General features: G+C 35.4%; 1 protein-coding gene across 8 annotated transcripts in view; it reads right to left on the bottom strand.

The window, feature by feature from the left end:
* LOC111047906 (aspartate, glycine, lysine and serine-rich protein) overlaps positions 1 to 26,488 on the bottom strand; it is a 94,408-nt gene that overhangs the window by 9,855 nt on the left and 58,065 nt on the right. For 5 of the 8 annotated variants that reach the window (XM_039421396.1, XM_039421400.1, XM_039421401.1 and 2 more), the window contains 2 exons: positions 11,761 to 12,017; positions 1,420 to 1,648 (listed from right to left, as the gene is read on the bottom strand). The gene's annotated coding sequence lies outside the window, so the exon portion shown is untranslated. Of the gene's footprint in view, positions 1 to 856; positions 944 to 1,419; positions 1,649 to 11,760; positions 12,018 to 26,488 lie in introns of all 8 variants that reach the window. The other 3 variants (XM_039421397.1, XM_039421399.1, XM_039421398.1) reach the window with 3 other exon arrangements.

The raw sequence follows: 26,488 nt of genomic DNA, 5'->3' as shown, positions 1-26,488 counted from the left end.
TTGAGTCACGGGGAAACATCATAATTGGATAATGACTTGGAGAATTAAAAAGGGTTTAATATTGAACCTCTGATTTGAATAAGAATCATACATTTTTCCAACATATATTTTTTACTGCTGTGTGCCAGTCGGCATTTTTGTTTTTTCTTGTTTTACAATACATTTTCTTTTCAAACGTATGAAATTGTGTTTCATAATGTCATAAACAGTAGAGATTCCAATATTGAAACAGCAATTTGATACTTATTTATCATCTTTATTGTGCATTCCACTTTGGAAAATGAGCTAATTAAAACCAGATGTGAGATGCCCTCCACTCTTACCTGCCCTTGTATCATAGATTAATCAATACATTATCATAGTTGAAAGAGTTTCGATATAATTGAAATATTTTATCCTATTTACTCATGCAATGAATCTCTCTACAACGTTAATTCTCATTCTCATTTATGTTTCATATGTATGTGAGACGCCTTCATATTTTGATTCTCCATGCTGCTTTGGAGAATAAACAAATTATTCGATTGCATATAAGCCTAATCAAGTTAGGACACAAGAAGAGAATTTGTTATTGCAATATTTAGTAATGCTAATTTTCATTTTATACTTTAAAGAAAAAGCTTGTGTTTGCAATAAAATGCTAACTTAATTCTTATATTTATGTATTCCATGTAAATTCACGTGTAGTCATGAGAGTTTTTTACAAAATCATTCATATTCTATCAACTTAACGCTCGATCGTCATTCTAAAGAATAAAAGGAATATCACTTATTTGAATGTATACAAGTTATTGGAGTATTATAATGTTTCTATATTATGTCAAGATTCATTATAGTATGTATCTCAGGCACGCACCTTATTCAGTTGCCTCCAAGTCTGTACTCTATATTATATTGCACATTCCCCAGGCATGAGAAAAGTTGCAGTTTCGAATAGATCAATCTGTAAGTGATAAAAGAGTTGTCTCTGCAATAGGCTATAGGCTATGTGAGTTTTGGAGAGATTAAAGTTGCAATGGAGAGAAGACTTGTGTTCACAATAAAATTTTAATTACGCCTTTTAATGCATTCAAGTTGTAACTGGGACAATACTCGTGTTCGCTATATAACACATAAAAAATTCTACTTTTTCTAATCCAAGAGTGCCCAACACCCCAAGCCCATGAACGCACCCTCGCTAAATTTGGAAAAAAGTCAGCTTCTACCTCTCAAGTCAGTAGTCATTTCAATCACTGCTAACTTTTCTCTGGGACCCCCTCATTAATAATTTTAAGAACCATGGACGCAGTTTGCGTCCAAATCGCCCCCCCCCCTGTGGGCACCCCTGTCCAATCTCCTAGACAACATTGTAGAGAATGCAAAAGAATATAAATTTGCAGGCTTCTCAGATGAGTTTATTAGGCACTCAATGTAACTCACCCGAACCACTTGAGACCGGCGAGCAGGACATAGTAGACACTGGACAGAAATCCGGCGAGGACTCCCAGGGAGATGCCACCGGAGACGAGGTTCGGCATGTCTGGCATGGCTGAGAGTGACCGTCTCCGCCTCCGCTTCCCAGGACGCTGCACAAGTCTCACGACTGCAGCACAAATCCGCCACTCACACAAGCTCGCGCACTAACGCCACTCACAAACATCGAACCGCACTGTGAAAATCCAAAGAAAATGAAAATTATCTTGTGTTGTTGCTGAAAGAAGCAACTTGTTCGATATCGGTCGATTAACTGGCTGAGCGAGAACCGAGAGGCGAGCGGACCTCACACTTGTCGGCGGCTCGACCCCCACCTTGAGGTGCGAGTGAGAACAGACAAGGATGGAGCGAAAACTTGTTGTTTATCTACGGCGCACCGGCTTGCTGTCCGACTGATAACGATTCCCTCTCCACCCGAAACCAGAAACACACACCACAGTAAACAGGAGAGCGCCGCGGCAGGCGCCCTTCATATGAGTAGTTCACTCGTCAACATAAAATAAGTTGTTTTTTGATTATGTGCACTAAATTATTAATTGATTCAAATAATTGTTTGGAGAATAATGGAAAATATACATTCATTCTGTCTTACTAATCTATTACAGTCATTTTGTGTCCTTGAAATGAGTAAGCCTACACTCAATACATTTAATGATTGATGGAGTAAATTGAAGCTGATCTTTCTGAAAATGACAAAAAAGTTGCAAAGGAAACGTTTTCAAAATCTAAAGGCAATGTGTCTTACTATTGTTAAATTATATTCTTCTTCTGTTGGAATGGGTTAACTGTTATTATGTTAAATTCTGTTACCTTTGGTATGTTATGCACTTGAATGAAATACCTGGTATGATAATAATAGTATTTGGCATAAAATTGCAATCAAAATAAAATAATCTTGCAAATTATTCATAAGGGCCCACTTTTTAGAGCACCTTGGAATTTTTATAATAATTTCAAACTATTGGGGGGTTTTCTAACAGAGAATGTGGAGAATTTCAATTCGAGTTGATCCCGATTGCGAAAATCAGTCTGAATGTGATTTCGAAATTTGACTCGATCTCGATTGTGGAAATTATATTCACATAAAATGATGTAAAATGGTATATAATTATTAAAATGAAATTATGAAAATTGAAAAAAGGGAATGAAATAAGAAGGTGGGATCTTGAATGAGGAATCTTTGCAAGGAATGAATCTACGAGAAATAATAATAATATATTTCTCTTACTGTGATCACCCATGGATAGGTGTGTTGAATAATGAGGTTGATTGAATTTCACCCATAGATGTGATGAATATCCACCTGAATTTTGAGGTTGATTGAATTTCACCCTTAGATAGGTGTGTTGAATATCCACCTGAATAATGAGGTTGAATATATTTCTCCTAAATTCTCTCTGAGGATGACAACACCTGTAAAGATGTACCTCTTGTCTAATATCTAAATTTTTTGCAAAGATGGAATATTGAAAGGCAACGTAATGTTGGTGAATTATATGAATAATATATGAATTATATGATGTAATCTGGTTCAGGTTCATTTGTTCTGAAACTTATCTCAAATAATTTTCATTTACCTGCTACCTGGTTGATTGACCGATCTCAGTAAGGTCTTTTTTTAATTCGGATTTTCTTTTGTCTGTATGTATGTAACGCATTTACGGCCAAACGCCTTGGTAGAATTCAATGGGATTTGGCAGGAATAACTTTTTTAACTGCGCGTCGATGTACAGGTTTTTCTGAAATTTCGCATTTTAAGGATTATTATGAAAGGGAAAGGAATTTCCTCCATACTCCAATATCACTATATCATCTACACTGGAGATAGGATTATTAAGACTATAGAATTATTATTCATAATCAATCAGCTGACAGGTTGATTATTCATTGCATGCATTACACAGAATATCGGGGCACCGAGCTTCGCTCGTTATTTTTATTCATTGATAAACAGAACACAATTCTCTAAAATGATAGTGTTTATATTTTACTGCTGGCTATACGTCAGCTTATGAATTTCGGGGATGCGATATTTTGATTTTCCACAGAATCACTCTCTCACTTTTTACTATCCACATATGACGAAAGTCTCAGCTGTTTCAGCCAAGGATGAATTATCCTGTTAATGTCGTTCAGCAAGTTTTCCGACGGATGAGACCTAGTGCAATCGAATTTTTATATCATAAACCTACTATGTTCCAAATTTCGTGGAAATCGTTAGAGCCGTTTCCGAGATCCGTTGAACATAAATAACCAGATAACCAGATATTAAAATATAAAAATACAAACAGATATTCAGAAATTACTCGCTTAACCTTCTAGGAGCCCAGGGTCATGGGTTCCCGGTACCCGGGCAATTTTTGTTTTAGTTATAATTTTGCTTCCATTAGCTTTACTGTCTATTTAGACCCATGTAAACTCATGTCAGTAGACATTTGATGTAGAGAGTTAGTGCTCTGTGACTTGTTGTTTTTGTGAAATGATGCTTTTGGGTCCCTGGTACCCAGGGGTCACGACTAACGTAACTTTCTTCATTCTTTTCAAATGCACATTTTTATACAATAGGGATTGGATTCAAGCAGTCAACATGTACATTTTGAACAGAGACTTCGAAGAATGTACAAATTGACTTCCAGATCTCTAGATCAATGACATTAGTGATGATAGAAATAAATTCATAGTTCAAGATAAGAATACTGACCCTGGGTAGGATGATAGTGAAACCAATGAACTTCATGTGATCCTAGGGATACTTGTCTTCTTCTGGTTCCTTCTCCTATCGGAGGTTGGAAATCATCACGGCAATTTTCACTTTATTGATTGCAGCTTTGAATAGTTCCATTGAGTTGCAGCCATACCATTCTTTTAAATTACGCAGCCAGGATATCCTTCTTCCCACACTCCTCTTTCCCATGATCCTCCCTTGCAATATAAGTCTCAACAGCTCATACTTTTCACCCCTCATTACATGGCCCAAATATTGCAATTTTCTTCTCTTTATAGTCGCAACAACTTCACATTCCTTTGTCATCATTAACATTAGATCCCTATTTGTCACTTTTCTTGTCCATGGTATTCTCCACATCCTTCTATAGCACCACATTTCAAATGCCTCGATGTTTTTGAGGTTTGACTTTTTCAAAGTTCATGCTTCCATGCCGTACAGCAATGTAGAAAACACATAACAACGCAGCATGCGTTGCATAGGGACACTAAACCTCCCCTAAGTGTGAACTTTATATGACCTTATATATTATTCATGATTTCTAGTAGTATTTCATGTAGGTTTTAGGATTTATAATAATATTCACCACTATAATTTCATAAGTTTTTCAAAGATTATGCAACATGAACTTGAGAGTAGGATAAAAACTACCCCATAAGAGTGAACTATGACCTTCCAATTTTTCCCATCTTTCTAGTATTGTTGCATGTTAGATCCATCATAGTATTCATCACTATAATTTTTTGTCCACTTTATATAAAATAATAACCAAACGTTACTTTTCACTACCCTAAAAATGCAAGGTTTTATAAATTTATTTTTATAATCATAATAATGATCGATTTCTGCTTTACATAAGTGTTCGTTGCGTTCATCAATAACCCTTGAACCTATTAGAATCATAGAATCATCATAGTACATCTTGAAATATATTGAGATATTTAATATGAAAGTAGTGGGTCCCTGGGACCCAGGGTCACGACTAGAAGGTTAATATAATAGGATGTCTGGAGAAGCCGGTGAACAGGTGACACCAGATACTTGCGGATGAGGAAACTGCGTGAGGTACACTATTCACAGAACTACTAGTTAAAGATTGTCTGAATCTCATTCGAAGCCTTTCAAATCTTTAAGTGGCTTCAAGATTTCTAGATTTTAATTTGATAGAATATTTAGAGTGCCTGTGACTGTTTAATCTTCAATGATCAATTCGAAATTGCGGAACAAACCTTTTCAGATGAATTAATTATGATTTTTCTCGAAAAAAATTGCGCAATTTAGATCCGCATTGTGACGTGACTGTTAGATAATAAGAAGTTTCACAACTTCTTCTTTCATCTACACCTGCTCTAGTTTTTGCTCCAAGAATAGTTAAAACTGATAGTAAAGTCAAGACTATCGTACAATTCTGTTTTTAAAACTTATTCAGTAATCTTTTCTTCAACGTGAAGTCCATTTGTAGAATGTCTACATTCTCTACTACAATGTTTCAGGATTTCACAAAATTCTATATTTTTGCCAAGTCCAGGCAAACCTTATTAAGTACCGTATGTATTGAACAGAAATTATCTTTCTGTTACTAATTATAGTGAGATTATTATTCCAGCTTGTTGTAATCTGAAAATATCTCGCATAATTATAAAAATCAATTCTAATCGACAATTTTGATTACATACTGATCCCAATCGCACCCTTATCAAGTCATGAAAGTGGAATGATTGGAATATGTCATTAAGGATTAAGGTAATGTTAAAAAAGGAGATTTTCCCAAACCGTAATCAATTGACCGCATTGATCAATCTACATAATAGACTAGTAGTTCTGTGAACAGTGGATCTCATGCAGTTATAAACCGCAGCCTCCTCTTATACTGTCCATCAGAGTAAATCCTGTCTGTATGTCGTGTCTACCGTAATGGCTGTTGGGGTTGGTGTATCAAAAATGCTAACATCAAAAGCTAATATCTTTCAAGACATACTGGCAACAGGACAGCCCAAGTTCAAAGCAGAGAATGTTCGAGAGACAATACTTTGTTATTTTAGTAATTAATTGCATGCGTTATTGCACGCAATCAATAGTTCATTTATTTATTCACAATGGAGAGAGAAGGTTTCCCCAAATATGTATCCTTAACAATAAAAATTGTACAGATACAAATGAAAAAACAAAATTAACAATAAAAATAGCACGAACTTATACAATAATAAATAATACAAATAACAAAAATACCACCTAATTCAAAAATGAAAAATATAAAGATTTCAAATACTCATGGAAAAAGTAAAAATAAAACAAATTGAGAATTCAAAATTCCAAAACTTATAAAAATTAAAGAATATAATAAGAAATAACGAACAAACATTTTATCAATAGAATAAATAACATTTATAACTGAACGATGTCCCAAACCATGCGCATATCCACACTGATACACCAACTATTTATTTGATAAAATCAAGCTTACACAAGATTTAATTATCATATAACGCTTTCTGGAATTTAGCGCGAGAAAACCAGAAGAGATATAGGCGACCAGACAAGCTGTTATAAGTTATTTGCATCCTATTTAATAGTGCATAGAAATTGAATTCAATGTGGCATGCAATGAGGCATGCAATTTATAGTCTACACAGCCGCTGATTTTTTACCAAGCTACATTGAGATATTGAATTGCATGCGTCATGGCATGCGATTTATGATCCACTCGACAGCTGATTTATGTCCTGATTCATGAATAATTCTATAGTCTGATTTTTACTCTAATAAATTAAACAATTAAACATTTAAACATGCAACATGGAAATTAATGGATCATGTTAAACATTTGATCATGTCTAAATGATCAAATTGATGGTTCTACTGTTCTCTGAACCGACCTGGGAGATGACCTGGAGAGAAGCCGAGATTGGACTTCAGAGGGTGTCTCGCTGGTTGAGTGAAAATCTGCTAACATTGAACCATGAGAAAACCTTCTTTCTGACCTTTTCGGCGACTCAACATGGACAGCCAACAGGAGATGAGATAGTAATCAAGAATCAATGGAATAACACTTTATACACAGTTCACAGGAAATAGTCACAGAAATACCTGGGAGCTACAATGGACTCTTTTCTGCGCTGGGATCATCATCTCAATGAATTATGCGGGAGACTGAGGAAGACCATCTGTAGATTCAGGATTCTGAGGACACTGGTCGGCAAGGGATGTCTAAGAGTTATCTACTTCTCTCTAGCACAGTCCCTCATGATGTATGGGATTGTGGGATGGGGAGGTGCAAGCTTCTTGCACATCGAACCGCTCCTCAGGGTACAGAAGCTGATCATGAGGGTCATCAACCAGAAGCCTCCACGCTATTCATCAGACCAGCTATTCAATGAGTTTGACGTGATGGATCCAAGACATCATTACTCCAAGGAGATACTATGCAGATTACACAAGAACCCAAAAACATTCCAAACCAGAAACCACAACCACAATACCAGATACAGGAATCTTCTCATCACCAGTGTTGCAAGGAAGGCACTATACCAGAGACATTTCAATCATTTAGCACCAAAATTATATAATCTACTTCCTGCAAACTTTAAACAGATTAATCATCCTAGAAAGTTCAAAACAATAGTACACAATTGGTTGATGAGCAAAGGAAGACAGAACATAGAAAACAGTATTTCAAACAACAAATAACCACCTAATGACTCACTAAACACTAACTAATTAATAATACGCACAAAAAACTAACAAAAACTACTCTAGAACATGGTACGCCATAGTGGAGTAGGTCAATTTCCACACAGAAAAAAATCTAAACAAGTAGAGGACACATTATAAGAATTTTTTTGTAACTCACTATTTTACCGTATGTAATATTGTAATTTATCTAATATTTTGTGTAATTGATGTTGTGATTTTAGTTTTTTTGGGGGGAAATAAACATTTATTTATTTAAACATTTAAGCATTTAAACATTTAAACATTTAAACATTCAAACATTTAAACATTTAAACATTTAAACATTTAAACATTTAAACATTTAAACATTTAAACATTTAAACATTTAAACATTTAAACATTTAAACATTAAGAGAAATGCCAAACCGTCGTCTTGAATCTTAGACCTCATCTCGCTCTGTCAATGACCAATCTCCATAATATCATGAGAATAATATTCTATTTGAGTTAAACTAATTGTTTGACTAACATCACTACTCACACACGCCCGCCTATTCACACACTAACACATATACAAATTGGATTTGGAGTAGGCTATGATGCTATTATGCAATAGGATCTGTGGAGGACGCTGAGAAATAGGAGTTTTTTACACTTTTGAGCTAGGATGCACGGTTGAAAAGATAAAAAATATGAAACTTGAAATATAGGGCTTGGAAAAAATTATAGAATTCCAAAAATTTTGAACATGTGATCGTAAATGAAATAATACGGCTTTGAAGGGCTGAGAAGAATGAGCCCAATTTAAACCTGATCCGATAAAGTATTGAAAAGTTAGGTTTATTCTAAGGGTAAAATATTTCCGAATAAAGGGCCGCCATCTTGAAACGGGAATGAACTTGAAAATTTTAAATACATAAGATTCTGCGCCTTTTTTAAAGTACTTGTACGCCAAATTTTATCCAACTCGGACCATAACTGCGACTGTAATTACGGTACAAACAAACAAACAGACAAACGCCGATTCACTTGAAACATAGAATTCGCTTCGCTTATTTAATAAATTTGGATTGATTATTCTGCTCAATTTGAATAATAATAATAATTTAGAAGTATATATGACGCATTTGAATTTGAATTTTTAAATATTAATTTTGAGAGACTTGGGCTGAGCAAATGAAAAAAAATCATGAGAATTCGAAGAATTCTCGAATCGCTGAAAAAATATTTTTTCATGGAAGAGATAAATTGAATAAAAATCTGGTGTGGTACACTCACACAACTTTCCATGCTCATTGAACTGTAAGCCTCATTCTTAAACGAGAATAATTTAGGGGAATAATGACGATTGGCAGCAACATATTTGAAACTACGATCAGACTACTGTAGATGTGCATATATAATTGTTTTAAGAGTACATTTTCTTTGTGTAAATTGTGAAATTCGATGATTTTTTAAAAAGTCGTCAAAACAGCTGTTCTACAGATGAAATATCACGACTATGTGTTCTTTTTATAAACTGCTCTACCTACCTACCTCATGCACGAGAGGGAGTTTACAAAGTCCATTTCTCAAGGATGAGGTGGACCCCATTAGTTTCCCAGGGAAAAGACTCATGCCAGTTGATAGAGCTGATAAATGAGTAAAGAGGGTATGAATTTGAAATAAATCGGTCAAGTCATTTTTGAGAAAATCTTGAAAAACATGGTTTTTTAGTAACTATCGGCCATTTTTCTCAAGAATATTACGGAGCACCTGCAATTTTCCCAGGAATGAGACTCATGTCAGTTGATAGGGCATATGAATAGCTATCCATGGTATAAATTTAAAGGAAATCGTTGGAGCCGTTTTTGAGAAAACTGTGAAAAACATGTTTTTTTAGAAATAATCCGCCATTTTTCTCAAGAATATTACGTAGCTCCTGCAATTTTCCCAGAAATGAGACTCATGTCAGTTTATAGGGCTTATAAATAGCTATCCTTGGTATGAATTTGAAGAAAATCGTTAGAGCCGTTTTTGAGAAAACCGTGAAAAACATGGTTTTTTAGTAATTATCCGCCATTTTTTCCGCCATCTTGAATTGAATTTTTTTGAATTTCTTACTGTCGGGTCCTCATGGTATAAGGACCTTGAGTTTAGAATTTCAAGTCAATCGGTTAATTAGGAATGGAGTTATCGTGTTCACAGACATACACACACACACACACACACACACACACACACACACCACACACACACACACACACCACACACACACACACACACACACACACCAATACCCAAAAATCATGTTTTTGGACTCAGGGGACCTTGAAACGTATAGAAAACTTGAAATTGGGGTACCTTAATTTTTTTGAAAAGCAATACTTTCCTTACCTATGGTAGTAGGGCAAGGAAAGTAAAAATTGCCAAATAGTAATAGCCCAGGCAATTAATGCTCAAAAAAGGGTATAGAGGGAAATGTTTGGAAGACAATAAATTCTTGACCCCACAGTTCTGTTAAGAGGAGTAAGGAGGTAAACATATCAAAAGTCTCCACCCCTACCCCCTGTGCTGAGGGTGTGGGGGTGGTTTAAAGGTTCCATTTTTTGGTTTCTCGCATAAAACTCAAAAACTATGTATCTTAAGGACTTGACTGTCACATAACAAATTAAAGCTTACATAATTTCCTACAATATTCATTCTAAAACTTTTCAATACCATCAATTTTCAAAAAGTTATAAGAGCAAAAATAGAAAAAAAATTGGTGGCAAACTTGTTTTTTTCAATAATGTTACACCTTCAAGAGCAGATATCTCGAAAACTTGAGGAGATATGAAAAAAGTATAATTATTATCATACTTTTCCATGTATTTATGAATCAAGTTATCACCTCAGGATTCTATTGTGTTGTTGACAAGTTCCCAACCTGTAAACACTTTCTGTAATGCAATTTCACTCAACTTTTTTACTACAGAGTCCACTTCTATAACGAACTATAACTACAAAAAGCAGACAATCCTGCTTATACAAACTGATTTAAAAATCATTCAATAACTGAGGAAGTACATCCACTTGCGTGATTTCAAACGGATTCATTACAAACTTAAGTTGTAGGTCACTCATATCTCATCATCATCCATTTCTTCACCCACGCAAAAGCATAGAACTCAGAAAAAGTTTATTCTCCAGAAAGGTTTATTGTCGCTGGAATTAATGCTGAAGAGAGCGACAGATACCTGATTTTTTAAAAACTAAAAAACAAGGAATAGTAAGTCACATAACAAGTCGGTTTAAATAATATCAATCTACGTCTGAATCACTTGGCGGAATGAACAGTCGAAGTTCCACGTTAATCTGAACATGAAAACGTGGATATGAATAAAAGTTTTTTTTTATTTATTATAATGTGCTACTTTTAGTGTATAAACCAGTAGGTGGTACGATTGAGTTTGAACTTTAACTGTGAATACTGCCCACAGACACACAAAACGATAATCTATCAAAATAATGAATAGTTGGATAATCTATGCAACCAATCATATAAAACTTATGTTATAACTGCATGAATTAACATAATGGAATTTTATACTCCAAAGTATATAAATGAAGGTAGAACTACATTTGATAATAATAATAAATTCAAATTAAAGGTACTTTTGGTACCTTATAGCACTGACGGATGAACACTTATTCTTTTTTGAGGGAAGAGCAAATGAGGAAAGAACACTTTTTCTCTATGCTCATAGCTTTCTATTGAACTTGGATACTACCAGCTTTGTGCATCGACCAAATTGAATTATTTGTATGCTATCAGCAAGGTCACACTGTGCTACATAGAGTGCATCTCTGAGCTAACGAAAGTAAGTCTCTACTGAAAGTGAATCGATTGGCTCTGAAGTTGGTCATACCTTCAGTGGTCTGCATCAGCTTATAGAAAGTGATCTCAGCTTTCTCAGTCGGTGAGACTTTGTTTCCGCCCTGAGGGCAGCTGACTCCTCCATTTCGAGTAAGTGCCAGCAAGCCAGCATCCTCTTCTTCACTCGTGCTCGTGTGACGTCATAATTACACGTTCACCTTGACCACTTGACTCATCTTCTCTCATAAACTCGCCATTCTTTTATTTTTTGCCACTCAAGCTCCTCCCACTGTATAGACGGTGGTGTACCTGAATCAGCATATATCCCATTATATAATTGATAATAAAATAAGTAAAAGTTAGTATCATTGAGAGTAAATAATTTTGTAAGCGTAACAACATAATTATATTATCTGATTGTGACCAATATTAATTATTTGAAAGTCTCATGAAATAAGCCAGTAATCATCATGGTGGATTGAGTGGAATTAGCATTAATTTAGCCTATATTGTTTGGAAATTGTACTCAGTATGAAATTTTCCAAAATGATAAAGGGTCTTGAAGTGAATGAAGTACTAAAGTATTTTGAATAGTAATAGGAGTGTGAAAGTAGTAAATAGTCGATGCAATGCAAAACAATGTAATAGAAGTTTTCTTCTAGCTCTGCATGTCTACAGTATATTACAGGGTGGCGGACGAGTCTCAAACTTAATTTGGCTCAATGCACTCATCACGAACATTAGTCTGAAGTTCAGACTTGCTCCGTATACCAATGCATTGCTCGCAGCCAGTCCAGCGCCGCCGGCTTGCGTTGCCTTGCCAATACGTTCTCATGAGAGCTAGAAGGGCCTGAATTGTGGGGCCCTTCAATGTGCTAAGTAATGATTCGTGGCCATCGTTGAACTCGTACGTATTCTACGATGGCCACGGATGATTTGCATGGTATTTTAACGAGAGTTTTCTCCTGTTGTCAGTTCAAAATTAATTTATATTGTATTTTATTGAATAACCATTAACCACATAACCTGAAGCATTTTAAAATGTACTTTACTGTTTCATTTGGGTGGCCCCGGCCCACTTGGCCCTTATGGAAGCGCCGCCACTGGTCTGAACGCTCAGCACCACTGAATCGAGCCAGAGAAAACTTCTATATTGGATAATAGTACTAGATAATAGTATGATCGAGTCAAAATGTATGAGCGAATCTCAAATCATTGGCGTTTCCAGAGAGTGGCCATGGGGGGGGGGAGGCACTCAATAATTACAATATTGGGTCTGGGTCGGGTAGATGAATTGGACCGCCTAATCAGTCTGTCTATTAGCCTAGCAGCTAAGCTGTTAGACTGAGGATAACGAGGACTTATTGTAGTAATATTTAAATCCAACATGTACACAGTAACACTCATTTGGATATTGAAAATGTCATCGAACGACTTTGAAAGAAGGGTTCCAGAAGACTGGAGTTTACTCTTTAGAAATATCGGTATGCTACTCTATAATATTATGATATAAGATAAAAAAATCAAAGTACCCTTTCATCAAAATATAATTTTATTATTTACAACATGTTTTGGCTTAACCGAATAATAAAAATATATGTCAAGAAAAGGGTGCTTTGGTTTTTATGTAAATCCAAGTAGCCTTGAACTTGAACAAGTGAACAAGAGATAGCTTTGTAAATGGCCATGAGGCTGTGTTTTGTAACAGCCTTCAAGTATTTGACTGTCACATTTCATTATTCAAGTCCCTTAGAATAAGTTATATTTTAGAATACTGAAAATAAAAATTTTCAAGGTCCATGGCATACCCCGAGAATCGGTACTGGAACCGCCTATGTCTCAAATCCATATTGTTGTTCTGTGCCATCGTATATAAGTCTCATCTATTTTTTTACCCAGCTTCTACTGATTTAAAAATGTATTGCAAGTATAGTATAATTCGGAGCAAACATAAAAAATAAAATGTGAAACCGACGGATCAAATTAATGTTGCTGATAAATAATTTTGAAAATTCCAAGGAAATTCAATAAAATGCGAAAGTATTCTCATCAGCTCAAAATATCAATGTATTGTTGAATAATAATTTCATCCATCACTTTCTCAACATGACTTCTCCTAGTCTCACGAAATATACTCAATAAGCGCTATTATTTCGATGAACAGTTTTGCAACTCACTTCTCTCAAGATATTCAATTCCTGAATAGAAAGGAAAAGTATCCAGTCAGTGGAAACGCTTGTATTATACAGTGTGTTGTTTACATCACGGGTTTAAAATAAGCTCTTAAATGTACAGTATTTTTACGGAAAGTGTTGTATGGTGGATTAATTCAGTAGAAGTTTTTGTTGTGAAAGGGCATTGAAACTAAACATAGTTTTCGCTTGCTTGTTTTTCTCCAGGCATGTAATGATGATCTTTGGTTTTATAGATACATCGTCCAATACATTATGATCATTGCTTGCTTGGCCTTCAATTTTCCTACTTGAAGTCTAATGATAGATCACGGAGAATCACTGTTGTTTTGGACGAGGAAGTGGATTTCGAGTATCGTAATTATAATTTTCCAGTATCGTAATAATATTTACGTATGATTGAACTACAGTGGACCATGCAGGTTCGATTACATATTCCTCTGCAAACACTTTATACTTGCAGGTTCTGAAAATATTAATTTTTATATTACCGTACTTTTATTCAGATAAAAGATAGTATTTCGAATTTGGGATGAATTGGAAAAAAGAATTACTTTTATCAAAAACTATTGTTTAATGTTGATTTGATATCTATATTCGAGTTTCATTGTTGTCTACTTCAGCTGAAGTATTTCATAGTTATTTCCACGCTCTTCAAGTATTAAATATATGTTTGACAATAATTATTGTCGAAACGGAAATCTGTCATTATACAGAGTGAGTCATATGTAGTATGGTAACCCTTCAAAAGGTTGGAGACTGTTGTACTTATGATACTGTTACTTTCAGATAAGCTTTTGGTCAAATACTCTACCTTTTGACGTACAACTGAATTTCAACCCTTTATAAGGGGGTGACTTAGGGGTTGTAATTCAAATATTTTAAATGTAAACACCCATTGAGTGGTACATCATTTTAAAAGCCTTTTTAAAACAAGAAAGTTGAAATCAATTTAAATGTTCTATGATACTTTTATCCAAAATGGCTGCTGATTGAAGTTTTAGTTTTTTAGGGAATAGTATTGATAAAGTTCAATCAGTCGCCATTTTGGATAAAAGTATCATAGAACATTTTTATTGATGTCATCTTTCTCGTTTTGAAAATGCCTTTAAAATGATGTATCACACAATGGGTGTCTACATTCAAAATATTTGAATTACAACCAACCATTTCTTCAAAAACTAAAACTTTTATCAGCCGCCATTTTGGATACAAGTATCATAGAACATTTAAATTGATGCTACCTTTCTTGTTTTAAAAAGGCCTTTAAAATGATGTACCACTCAAAGGGTGTTTACATTTAAAATATTCGAGTTACAACCCCTTGGTCACCCTATCATGAGGGGTTGAAATTCAGTTGTACGTCAAAAGGTAGAATATTTGACCAATAGCTTATCCTGAAAGTTTCAGTATTATATCTACAACAGTCTCCAACTTATTGAAGGGTTCCCATATATATGACTCTCTCTGTATAATAACTCTAATATAATACCTCGAATTACAGCTATGAATTTACAGTATACTAGAAAATACAGTATGAATCTATTCATAAAAACTAGGAATACTGCAAATTCAATTTTCCAATTGATTGACTTTTCATATTTTCATTGGACAAATCACCAATCAAGTGAACATCTTGCACCAATCAAATGTAAACAAGCAATCAAACACAAGCACATAACATTTATTTGGACAATTTATTTTTTGAAATTGGGATGAAAAGAAGTTTTGGACTGTAGTCTGTTTCTTTGTCCTTGAGTTCATTGTAAAATGATAAATAAATAAATAATTCAATACGAACATATCCAAAAGAGTTACGTTGATTCTTTGTTAGCACATGAAATCTCAACCTTGAAAGAGGTTGATGTTCTTTTTTGCCATATGTGGATGATGATACCACACATAAAATATAATTTGCAAAGAAACAGTTGAATGAAATGAAAAATCTGGTGTGGCACACTCACACAACTTTCCTTGCTGTTATGAAAATTTATCACCTGACGCTAGTGTTCGCGCGTATCTCAAGTCTACTATTCAAAGATTCAAGACAGTTGGTGACAAGACAATAACACTGGAGACACACGAAGTCTGCTATCTCTTCATAGTGAATGATTCAATAGAATCTACAGTTGCCAACAGTTTGCAATTGAAATAATAACAATTTCTCGAGTTTCGAGCTTATTTTAAATTGTAGGTGAAATGTTACTGAACATTAATTGTAGAGATTTCCATGCTTAATCTTCTCCACTTAAATTTTTTTGATTGAATTTCAACTGAAGCCTGATAATTGAGAATCTAAAATCAAACTTTGCATAGATGGGGCGGAGCTCCTGGAATTTTTACAGATATGATACTTGTGGCAGTTGATAGAGCTTATCAATATTACTATTTTAGGTATGATGATCAAAATCGTTGGAGCCGTTTTTGAGAAAATCGCGAAAAACCCTGTTTTTGACAACATTTTCGCCATTTTAGCCGCCATCTTTGATTGAATTTGATCGAAATTGTTCGTGTCGGATCCTTAAAGGGGAAGGACCTTAAGTTCCAAATTTCAAGTCATTCCGTTAATTGGGAGATGATATATCGTGTACACAGACGCACATACACAAACACACACACACACATACAGACCAATACCCAAAAACCACTTTTTTGGACTCAGGGGACCATGAAACGTATAGAAATTTAGAAATTGTGGTTACTTAATTTTTTTCGGAAAGCAATACTTTCCTTACCTATGGTAATAGGGCAAGGAAAGTAAAAATAGAAGAGCAACAGTGATTATACTATATAAAGCATCATCATCCAAATAAGATCTCACAGCTTGTTTGATTGTAGAATACCACCTCAAATCAAAATTGAAGTTTAGAATACTCTAACACTTCTATTTTACTTCAATGATTAATGCTGTGGAAGGGATAAATCAGTCCCGGGATGGAGTAGGAATCTGGTACCGTATAAGAAATGATCTTGCTGTATAAGATAATTTATTGTAATAATGATCTTGCTGACAAATCAAAAAAGTTTTCATATAAGTGTAATGATTATAATGTACCAGTGAATATAGAATAGCACTTATTTTGTTGGGTGGAAGTATACAAGTATATCAATGGGTGGGCATAGAAGAAGACGAATAATTTATTTCTATACTCGCTGGATAGCTAGCTGAATAACTAAATAATATTTTCAGAGTAAGATTCACTTCAAACTTCCAGCATCCATTTTCAATTTATTTTTATGAGCTTTAACATCTTAATTGTATTATTAGTATTGTTAACAATAAAGTTCCGTTAGGTATTGACAAACAAACGCTTAGAGTGGAATTTGGTTGACATTTTTAGAAATTATTATTTACAGAGTCGCCTTTTCAGTTTTAATGAAGCTGTTCAATAGAGCTAAGGCTAAGAGCAGCTATGTGAACTCTGTTATCGGGATTGAAACGCCATCTCGCAGTGATAAAAGAGACTAGTTACATCGAACAGAATGATATCGGAGAAGTAGGCGAAGCAAAGTAACCGCCGTGAAGCTGGCCCCACCATATCGAGCCCAAAATTTGAAACATATGCCAATATTTAGGGCTTTTTTTGGGCTTCCAGAATATCCAAATTTCAATTTTTGGGCTCAACCGGAAATGGGGTTTATAAGGGTTTATATATTGGCGGGCCAGCTCCACGGTTAGCCCGCGACCATCACCGATCTTGAAGATGAAGGTGTCATTCGATAGAGCGAATTTTGGGCTTCCATTCTTTACCATTTTCAAATTTTGGGCTCAATAATAACGCTGTGGGCGGAGGGAAAACGATATAGTCCGTCGGCGGGGGGGATGTATTAAACTAGGTCCATGGTCGCCCACAGGGAAAGTGTATTCCGGAAAAATTTGATAAGAATCGATCGAACAAGTCTTCAGCTATCATATGATACAACTTTAAAATTTTGGGCTCAACAATTACGCCGTCGGCGGGGGGGAGAAGGTTTGTAAGTAATCAGCCTCCAGAAAAAGTGTATTCGAGAAAAATTATATTGGAGTCAATGAAACAGGTCTACAGCTATCATATGATATCACTTTCAAATTTTGGGGTCAAAAATCACGCAGTCAGCGGGTGAGGGGGAATGGTTGTAGGCAACCAGGTCACTTGCCGCCCGCAGGGAAGGTGAATTCCAAAAAACTCGATGGAAACCAATGGAACAATCCCTCAGCTATCATATGATACCACTTTTAAATTTTGGGTTCAATAATCACGCCGTCAGAGGGGGGCGGGGAGGGTTGTAGGTAACAAGGTCCCTTGCCGTCCCCAGGGAAGGTGTATTTCAAGAAAATTCTATGGAAATCGATGTAACAAGTCTACAGCTATCATATTATACCACTTTCAAATTTTGGCTCGATAATTACGCTTTCAGTGACTGGAAGAGCTGTAGGTAACCAGGTCCCTTGCCGCACCCAGGAAAGGTGAATTCCAAAAAACTCGATGGAAACCAATGGAACAATCCCTCAGCTATCATATGATACCACTTTCAAATTTTGGGCTCGATAATCACGCCGTCAGAGGGGGGCGGGGAGGGTTGTAGGTAACAAGGTCCCTTGCCGTCCCCAGGGAAGGTGTATTTCAAGAAAATTCTATGGAAATCGATGTAACAAGTCTACATATATCATATTATACCACTTTTAAATTTTGGGCTTCATAATCACGCCGTCAGAGGTGGGGAAGGGTTGTAGGTAACCAGGTCCCTTGCCGCTCCCAGGGAAGATGTATTCTATAATAATTAAACGGAAATCGATGGAACAAGTCTACAGCTATCATATTATACCACTTTCAAATTTTGGGTTCAATAATCACGCCTTCAGCGGGGTGGAAGGGTTGTAGGTAACCAGGTCCCTTGCCGCCCCCAGGGAAGGCGTACTCAAGAAAAATTTGATGGGAATCGACGTAACAAATCTACAGCTGTCATATGATACCACTTTCAAAATTTGGTCTCGATAATCACGCCGCCAGCGGGGGGGAATGGTTGTAGGTAACCAGGTCCCTTGCCGCCCCCAGGGAAGGTGTATTCCATAAAATTTTCATGCAAATCGATGTAACAAGTCTACAGATATCATATTATACAACTTTCAAATTTTGGGCTCGATAATTATTACGCTTTCAGTGAATGGAAGAGCTGTAGGTAACCAGGTCCCTTGCCGCCCCCAGGGAAGGTGTATTCCATAATGATGTATGAATTTGACAAAATTAAATTTAAAAAATTAGATGAATTTAACAAAATTAAAATGAGAACTCAAAAATCAGTTGTATGTCCAGGTCGGTAGGTTGGATATTATTCAATTTTGATTTTAAACTAACAACAAATTGGAGAATTTTTATAACTCTGTTAGTTATGAACAGATTGATTTTGAACTTCTTAGGTGTGTTAATTGTAAGAAGGGAAACGTTCATGATTTTTTGTAGAATTTTCTTACGCCCCCTTCTCGCTCCTAAACTGAAAAAACATGGTAGCTCTGATGCTATAATGCGAGAAGATTTAAAAGTCGCGCTATTCTGAGCTTCCTCTGTGCTTCGCGGCAAGGAACAGGATTGGATTGAATCGCCCGCTGAACAACACTATTGGTTTACTCAAAAGCGCGACTTTTGAATATTCTCGCAAATACCATCAGTACTACCATTATGTTTTCGGTTTAGGAGGGAGAAGGGAACGTAGGAAAATTCTACAAAAAATCATGAACGATTCCCTTCATACTATTAACACACCCATGAAGTTTCAAATCAATCTGTTCAAAATTAACAAAGTTATAAAAAATTCTCCAATTTGTTGTTAGTTCATAATCAAAATTAAATAATATCCAACCCAGCGACTTAGACATTCAACTGATTTTTGAGTTCTCATTTTATTTTTGTTGAAAATTTTTATCCAATGATATTTTAGCTTTTCTGAGCTTGTGATCATATTTATGACGAATTTCTTCATACCTATATCCAATCAGGTATATCTTATATGATACAGTTCTTGAGTACGGTAATTAACATTTATTTTGTATACTCTTGTATATTCTTGTCATTGAGTATGTACCTAACTGGATGAATACTTCTTGTACAAATCAATTCATATTCCATATAATTCAATAATATTCTAGTAATTTGAATGAGAAAAAAATATTATATGAGGAACTGTCATAAGGCTGTTGGAGAATGTTTATTATAGAATGTAGTAACTGTTTGTAGCATTCAACGTTTTAATTCAAGTTCAGAATACTTTCTTGTGCATATCATTAGAATATCATTGCCATATAGTCCAGGCAACGAAGACATAATAGGGGAAAAAATTCATGTATAAGCCAAAATTGGTACAGTTGTAGGGTAAGGGTTCTTAAACAACATACTAAAAGTACTGACCAGTGAGGGTGGAGTGAAGGGGGGGGAGGGGCTTCAAAGGTGCATTTTTTTGGTTTTTAGTGAATAACTCAAAAACTAAGGCCTCCAGGAAAAAGGTTGTCATCAGTAAAATTGAACTACGTAAAATTCTCTACAAAAAAGACCTATGCACTTTTTTGATTAAAAATAGTGGAGATGTAAAGTGGAGAAAATAGGGAAAAATATTCATTGTACAAAATTACTATAGTTAACAGTTACAAATTCCACTTATACTACTACAAATAATAATAATACTATGTGGAGTATTCAATACAGGTTTGTGCGAGTAATCCTAGTGAAGGTATGGAGGGCTTAAAGTCAAGATCATGTGGCTGTAGAATGGGTTGAGCAGACGGCTGGAACGTGGTGGCGTGCTAACCCCCCCACCTGTACCACCATCACCACCACCACCGCCGCGCAGTCACGCCAGTACCTCCCGCCTCCCACCAGTCTGGCGGGAAAAATAAAATAAAAAACTAAATAACATAAAATAAAAAAAAACATTACGGCGAAAACTGTATGGTTGTGTTTGATGGTTACACTGATGTCAACAGCACAAAACGAGCAGGGTGGGGGGGGGTTTAGCACTCCACCATTTTCCAGCCGTCTGCTCACCCCCTTCCACAGCCATATGATCTTGACTTTAAGCCCTCCATACCTGCACTAGGATTACTCGCACAGACCTGTATTAAAAACTCCACATAGTATTATTATTATTTGTAGAAGTATAAGTAGAATTTGTAACCGTAAACTATAGTAATTTTGTACAATGAATTTTTTTCCCTATTTTCTCCACTATTTTTAATCCTATCAAAAAAGTGCATAGGACCTATTTTGTAGAGAATTTAACGTAGTTCAATTTTACTAATGACAATCCTTTTCCTGGAGGCCATAGTTTTTGAGTTATTCACTAAAAACCAAAAAAAATGCACCTTTAGACCCTCCTCCCCCCTTAACACCGCCCCCCACCGGCCAGTACTTCTAGTATGTTGTTTAAGAAGCCTTCCCCTACAACTGTACCAATTTTGGCTTATACATGAATTTTTCCCCTATTATGTCTTCGTTGCCTGGACTAATATACTGTACGATAGTTATGGATTGATACTTGGAATAAATTTAATTGATAGGCGGTGTATTCAAAAATAATAATAGGCAGTGTTTGGCAAAGATGAATTCCAAACAATATTGTGATTGTAATGTCGAAATGCAATAAACCTTAGCTGCAATAAACTTGTAGATCTGGGAATTGTTTTATTCTCTAACTAGTCTATCAACCTCCTGCACACGTTATTCAGCTGTAGGTCGGTCAGGAAAAATAAAATTTTAAACGGCCGTCATTGTGTTTTATGAATTCGATAAATTGTCATGATTTATTCTTTTGTAGCTCTATCCAGTCACAAATCATTGTGCAAAGTTCCTATTCCTATTAGAAAATTGAAATTAGAATTCAAATTTCCTGGGGGCGGCAAACCTACAGCTCTTCCAGTCACTGAAAGCGTAAATATCGAGCCCAAGATTTGAAAGTGGTATCATATGACAACACTGTGGACTTGTTCAATCGATTTCCATCAAATTATTATTGAATACAACTTCCCAGGGTGCGGCAAGTGACCTGGTTACCTACAACCCTTCCACCCCGCTGACGGCGTGATTATTGAGCCCAGAATTTGAAAAAGGTATCATATGATAACTGTAGACTTGTTACATCGATATCCACCAAAAATTTCTTGAATAAACTTCCCTGGGGGTGGCAAGGGACCAGGTTACCTACAACCCTTCCACCCCGCTGACGGCGTGATTATCGAGCCCACGAATTGAAAGTGGTATCACATGATAGTTGAAGACTTGTTCCATCGATTTTTGAAAAAAAATATGGAATACACTTCCCCTGGGGGCGGCAAGGGACCTGGTTACCTACAACCCATCCCCCCGCTGACGGCGTGATTATCGAGCCCGAAATATGAAAGTGGTATCATATGATAGCTGTAGACTTGTTTCATCGATTTCCGTCAAATTATTATAGAATACAACTCCCCTGGGGGCGGCAAGTAAACTGGTTACCTACAATCCTTCCACCCCGCTGACGGCGTGATTATTGAGCCCATAAATTGAAAGTGGTATCATATGACAGATTTCAAATTCAAATTCAAATTTTATTTATTCAAACTCACAATATTCACATTCAGAATCAATAAGAAAAACAAAACACTCAGCTCAGTAAGATAAAAAATAATTAATGGAAGATTAATAAAATAAATACTGGTATGTTTTATTAGATATACGGTAAATTTGTGAATCGGAATAAAAAATACTACCTGCTGGAAGTATACAATACTCCACGTTTGCAAGCAGGAATGAATATCACTTCAACTAATTTTAAATGCATGAATAAAAGGAGAAAGAAAAAGAAAAGAGAAAGAAAAGACTAGCAACCATTCACTCTCACATTCACACACCTTGCACACTTTCCAATAACAGCTCATCTTACTAATGCTTATTACCAGCCACCAAAATTACATTTTAACTACGAAATAACATTGAATAAGGATTCTAAATGGTCAGGCATAAGACCTCTGAGCCATCTAAGAATTCTTTTTTTGAAAACAAGTTGATTTTGAACCCTCTTGATTTCAATTGGGATGTTATTAAAAAACTTGGGGCCAAGAAATACAAACGATTTCTGGAAACAAGTGGTATACGATTTGGGTAGTCTCAGTAAATCAGCTGTCACTCTCCTAGTTTGATAGCTGGGAACATCCCTGAGCAACGTATGACCACCGTTTCCAGACATTACAAAGAACATATACAGGACCTTAAACACATAGATATATCTAAGAGGCAAACATCCAAGGCACTGAAATAGAGGAAAAGAATGTTCATATCTACCCTTTCTATTTATAACACGGACTATCGATTTCTGCACCGTTATCAATGGCTTCAAGTGACAAATATAGGTGGAGCCCCAACAATTAATACCATAACTTATTTTTGGATCAACAAATGCAAAATATAACTGCCTAAGAACATTTAAAGGGAGAAATTTATTCAAGAAATAGAATTTTCGCAGGACGAGTAACAGATAGTTTTTTATGATAGATATATGCTGAGACCAGTTAAGCTTTTCATCAACAATCACACCTAAATATTTAATGGCATTGGTCTGACCAACGACCTCACAGTCACAGTCATTCCGATCACAGGCACCATGAAACTTCAGTGCAGAAGGCAGTGTCCATGGTGTTGTTAATGTGAACAATATATATTTTGTTTTTGTAAGATTGAGCTGTATTCTATTGTGCCTGAACCAAAGCAATAGCTTATCTAAATCATCCTGCATCATTCTCTCTAAGTTGGGGCCATCCAGTCCACAATATGCCAAGGCAGTGTCATCTGCAAAGGACACAGGCATACCATTGAACTCACAGGAATAGAGATCATTTATAAAGATGAGAAACAAGATTGGTCCAAGGACGGAACCCTGTGGTACACCTCAGTCCACTCCCTGAACCTCACTCTTCACTCTCCCAATAGATACATATTGCTGCCTGTCCTTCAAATATGAAGAGAACCAATCCAGAACCATGCCCCTGATACCAGCCTTAGATAATTTATTCAACAAGATTGAATGGTTAACCGTGTCAAATGCCTTTCTGATGTCCAAAAACAGTCCTTCAACACAGCGCGCTGGCCTGAAGTTGAAGCCACAGAAAACAACCGACATGAATCTTTCAAGAGCCATTTCAGTATTCATGCGTTCACGAAAGCCAAACTGTTTATTATAGAAAAAGTTATATGAGTTGAGGAAATTGAGAAGTCTTCTTTTCACTATCTTTTCCAATATCTTTGAGAAGACAGACAGCAGAGATATAGGTCTATAATTGTTCAACTTAAATCTAGAACCGGATTTGTAGATTGGCACCACTCTTGCTAGCTTCATCCCAGAAGGAAATATTCCTGTAGATAGACTGCAATTGAAAATATCAACCAGAATGGGAACAATGGTCAGAGCAACATCCTTCAAAATTCTAGAAGATATAAGATCATCTCCAGAAGAAGTACCATTTTTTAATGGTTTTATGTAAATTAACAGTTCGTCATAGGTTACAGCTTCAAAAAATATAGACGCTTGATGGTTTCTTTCCTTGAAGGTGTTATGATAGTCATTTTCATTATCAGCTGCACCATAAGAAGTAGCTAAAACGTCTCTGCCAATGTTAACAAAAAAATCATTAAATAGATTTGCTATTGTTTTTGGATCCGTTACAATTTCATTCCTGTGTTCTATTTTCAATTCATCATGAGATCTAGTTTTTCTCGGATTTCCACACAGTTTATTTAGAACTAGCCATTTTTTCCGAGGGGGCATTTGATCTAATGTAGAATAATACTTTTGTTTTTGAATTTTAATCCAATTTTTTATTTTTCTAGAATAAGTTTTTAAATTATTTTTTATCCTTGGGTTTTCTGGGTTTGCTTTCATTTTTTTAAATAATTTATCGCGCGAGTGGATTGCTGCACATAGACCATCAGTTATCCATGGTTTAAGCTTCTTTAAATTTGTTGAATTTATTTGAGATTCGACTCTCACTTTTGAACACGCAATTTAATTTTCAAAGACTTCAAGAAATTTATCAAATTTATAGTTGACATCATTACTGAATAAAACATCACCCCAATCATGGGACAGCAGGAAATTATTCAGTTTATCAAAATCTATTTTATATTTATCATGACAAGAGTTCCTTAAGTTATTCTCTAAGTTAGCTCGAATTGTCAATGAAACAGCTCTATGATCGCCAATTAAATCCTCAATAACTGCGCATTTTACAAAATGAGAAAAATTTCGAGATCTGATAAATACGTGATCAATGCAGGATGATGTGGTCTCAGTCACTCTGGTAGGTATATCTATTATTGATTCGAAGCCGTAATAGCTAAGTATTTCTAAATAATCATCAACTTTGTTATCACCAGACCCCAAAATGTTGATATTGACGTCACCTATTATAACAGTGTCACAGGCAGAAGGAACGTTTAAAATAGAATCAAGACTAGTAAGAAATCTATCGCATTCAAAGCCATGCCATCGATAAAGCACAATGAGATTGAATTTGTAGTTTGATAAGGTGCAATGAAGATAAAGAATATCCGCACCCTCCACCCTACATTCCGTCACACTGCAGTTGAAACCAACTAATTCAGTGGAATAATAAACAACCAAGCCAGTGGCTCTCGTGAAAGAAGAAACCCTTGAACATGATTCATATCCATCAATACAATACTGTGACACCTGCTCATCTGTATCCAACCACACCTCAGTCAGTGCTATTATCGCTGGCCTCACTTTCCAGCAGTTAATATATGTAACAAACTTATCAAAATTGCTGCTAATCCCTTGAATGTTTTGATGAAGGATCGTAGAATTATGACTTGATGAAATATGTGAATCATTAACTTCATCAACAGAGCTCAATAGAACACAAATATTTTCATCCTCCATCATAATTGATAGGATATAATATACAAAATTTTATATTAATGACTAGGTGGCATATCAGGAATTGAGAATCAGTATAGATTTCACATGGCTTCATTGGAACTTCATTCACACTCGCATACACACAATTAAAAAAAGAGATAGAAAAGAGCATATATGGGAAGAAAACGAAAATGAAAGATAAAAAAGATAACAAGAAATAGAAAATAGAGAAATTGATTCTCCTCAACTAGCGTGTAGGAACCCACAATAAATTTAGATATATTAACATATCATTCATTAAGAATATAAATTCAAATTAAAAAATAATACACTATATGTAGTACTGAACAAAACTACTTGGAAGGACCTAAAATGACTAATTCGCATGGAGAAACATTACATAAAAAAACACGATACTGCTTTGATAACGTTGAGAACAATAATAATAAAATTAAAAATTATAAGTTACACCATCTATCTAGTGATATCGTAATCCATTTGCCTATTTAATTATAATAAATTCATTTATAAGACCTACTTGTCTATTTATGATATCATAAGATTCACCACTGAATATTGGCGTTAAAGTTTTCTTTCACCTGTAATCAGCACACAGACTAAGGTGTTGTGTTTAATTTATTATTAGAATAAAACTCAGTTGAAAAGTATTTTTGTCAATATACGACCGGAATGAGAGAATGACCAAAA

Source organism: Nilaparvata lugens, chromosome 2 (genome assembly GCF_014356525.2).
Source record: "Nilaparvata lugens isolate BPH chromosome 2, ASM1435652v1, whole genome shotgun sequence".
Lineage (NCBI taxonomy): Eukaryota > Metazoa > Arthropoda > Insecta > Hemiptera > Delphacidae > Nilaparvata > Nilaparvata lugens.
Note: the sequence above shows the minus strand (reverse complement) of the source record. Positions and strands in the feature narration are given on the sequence as shown.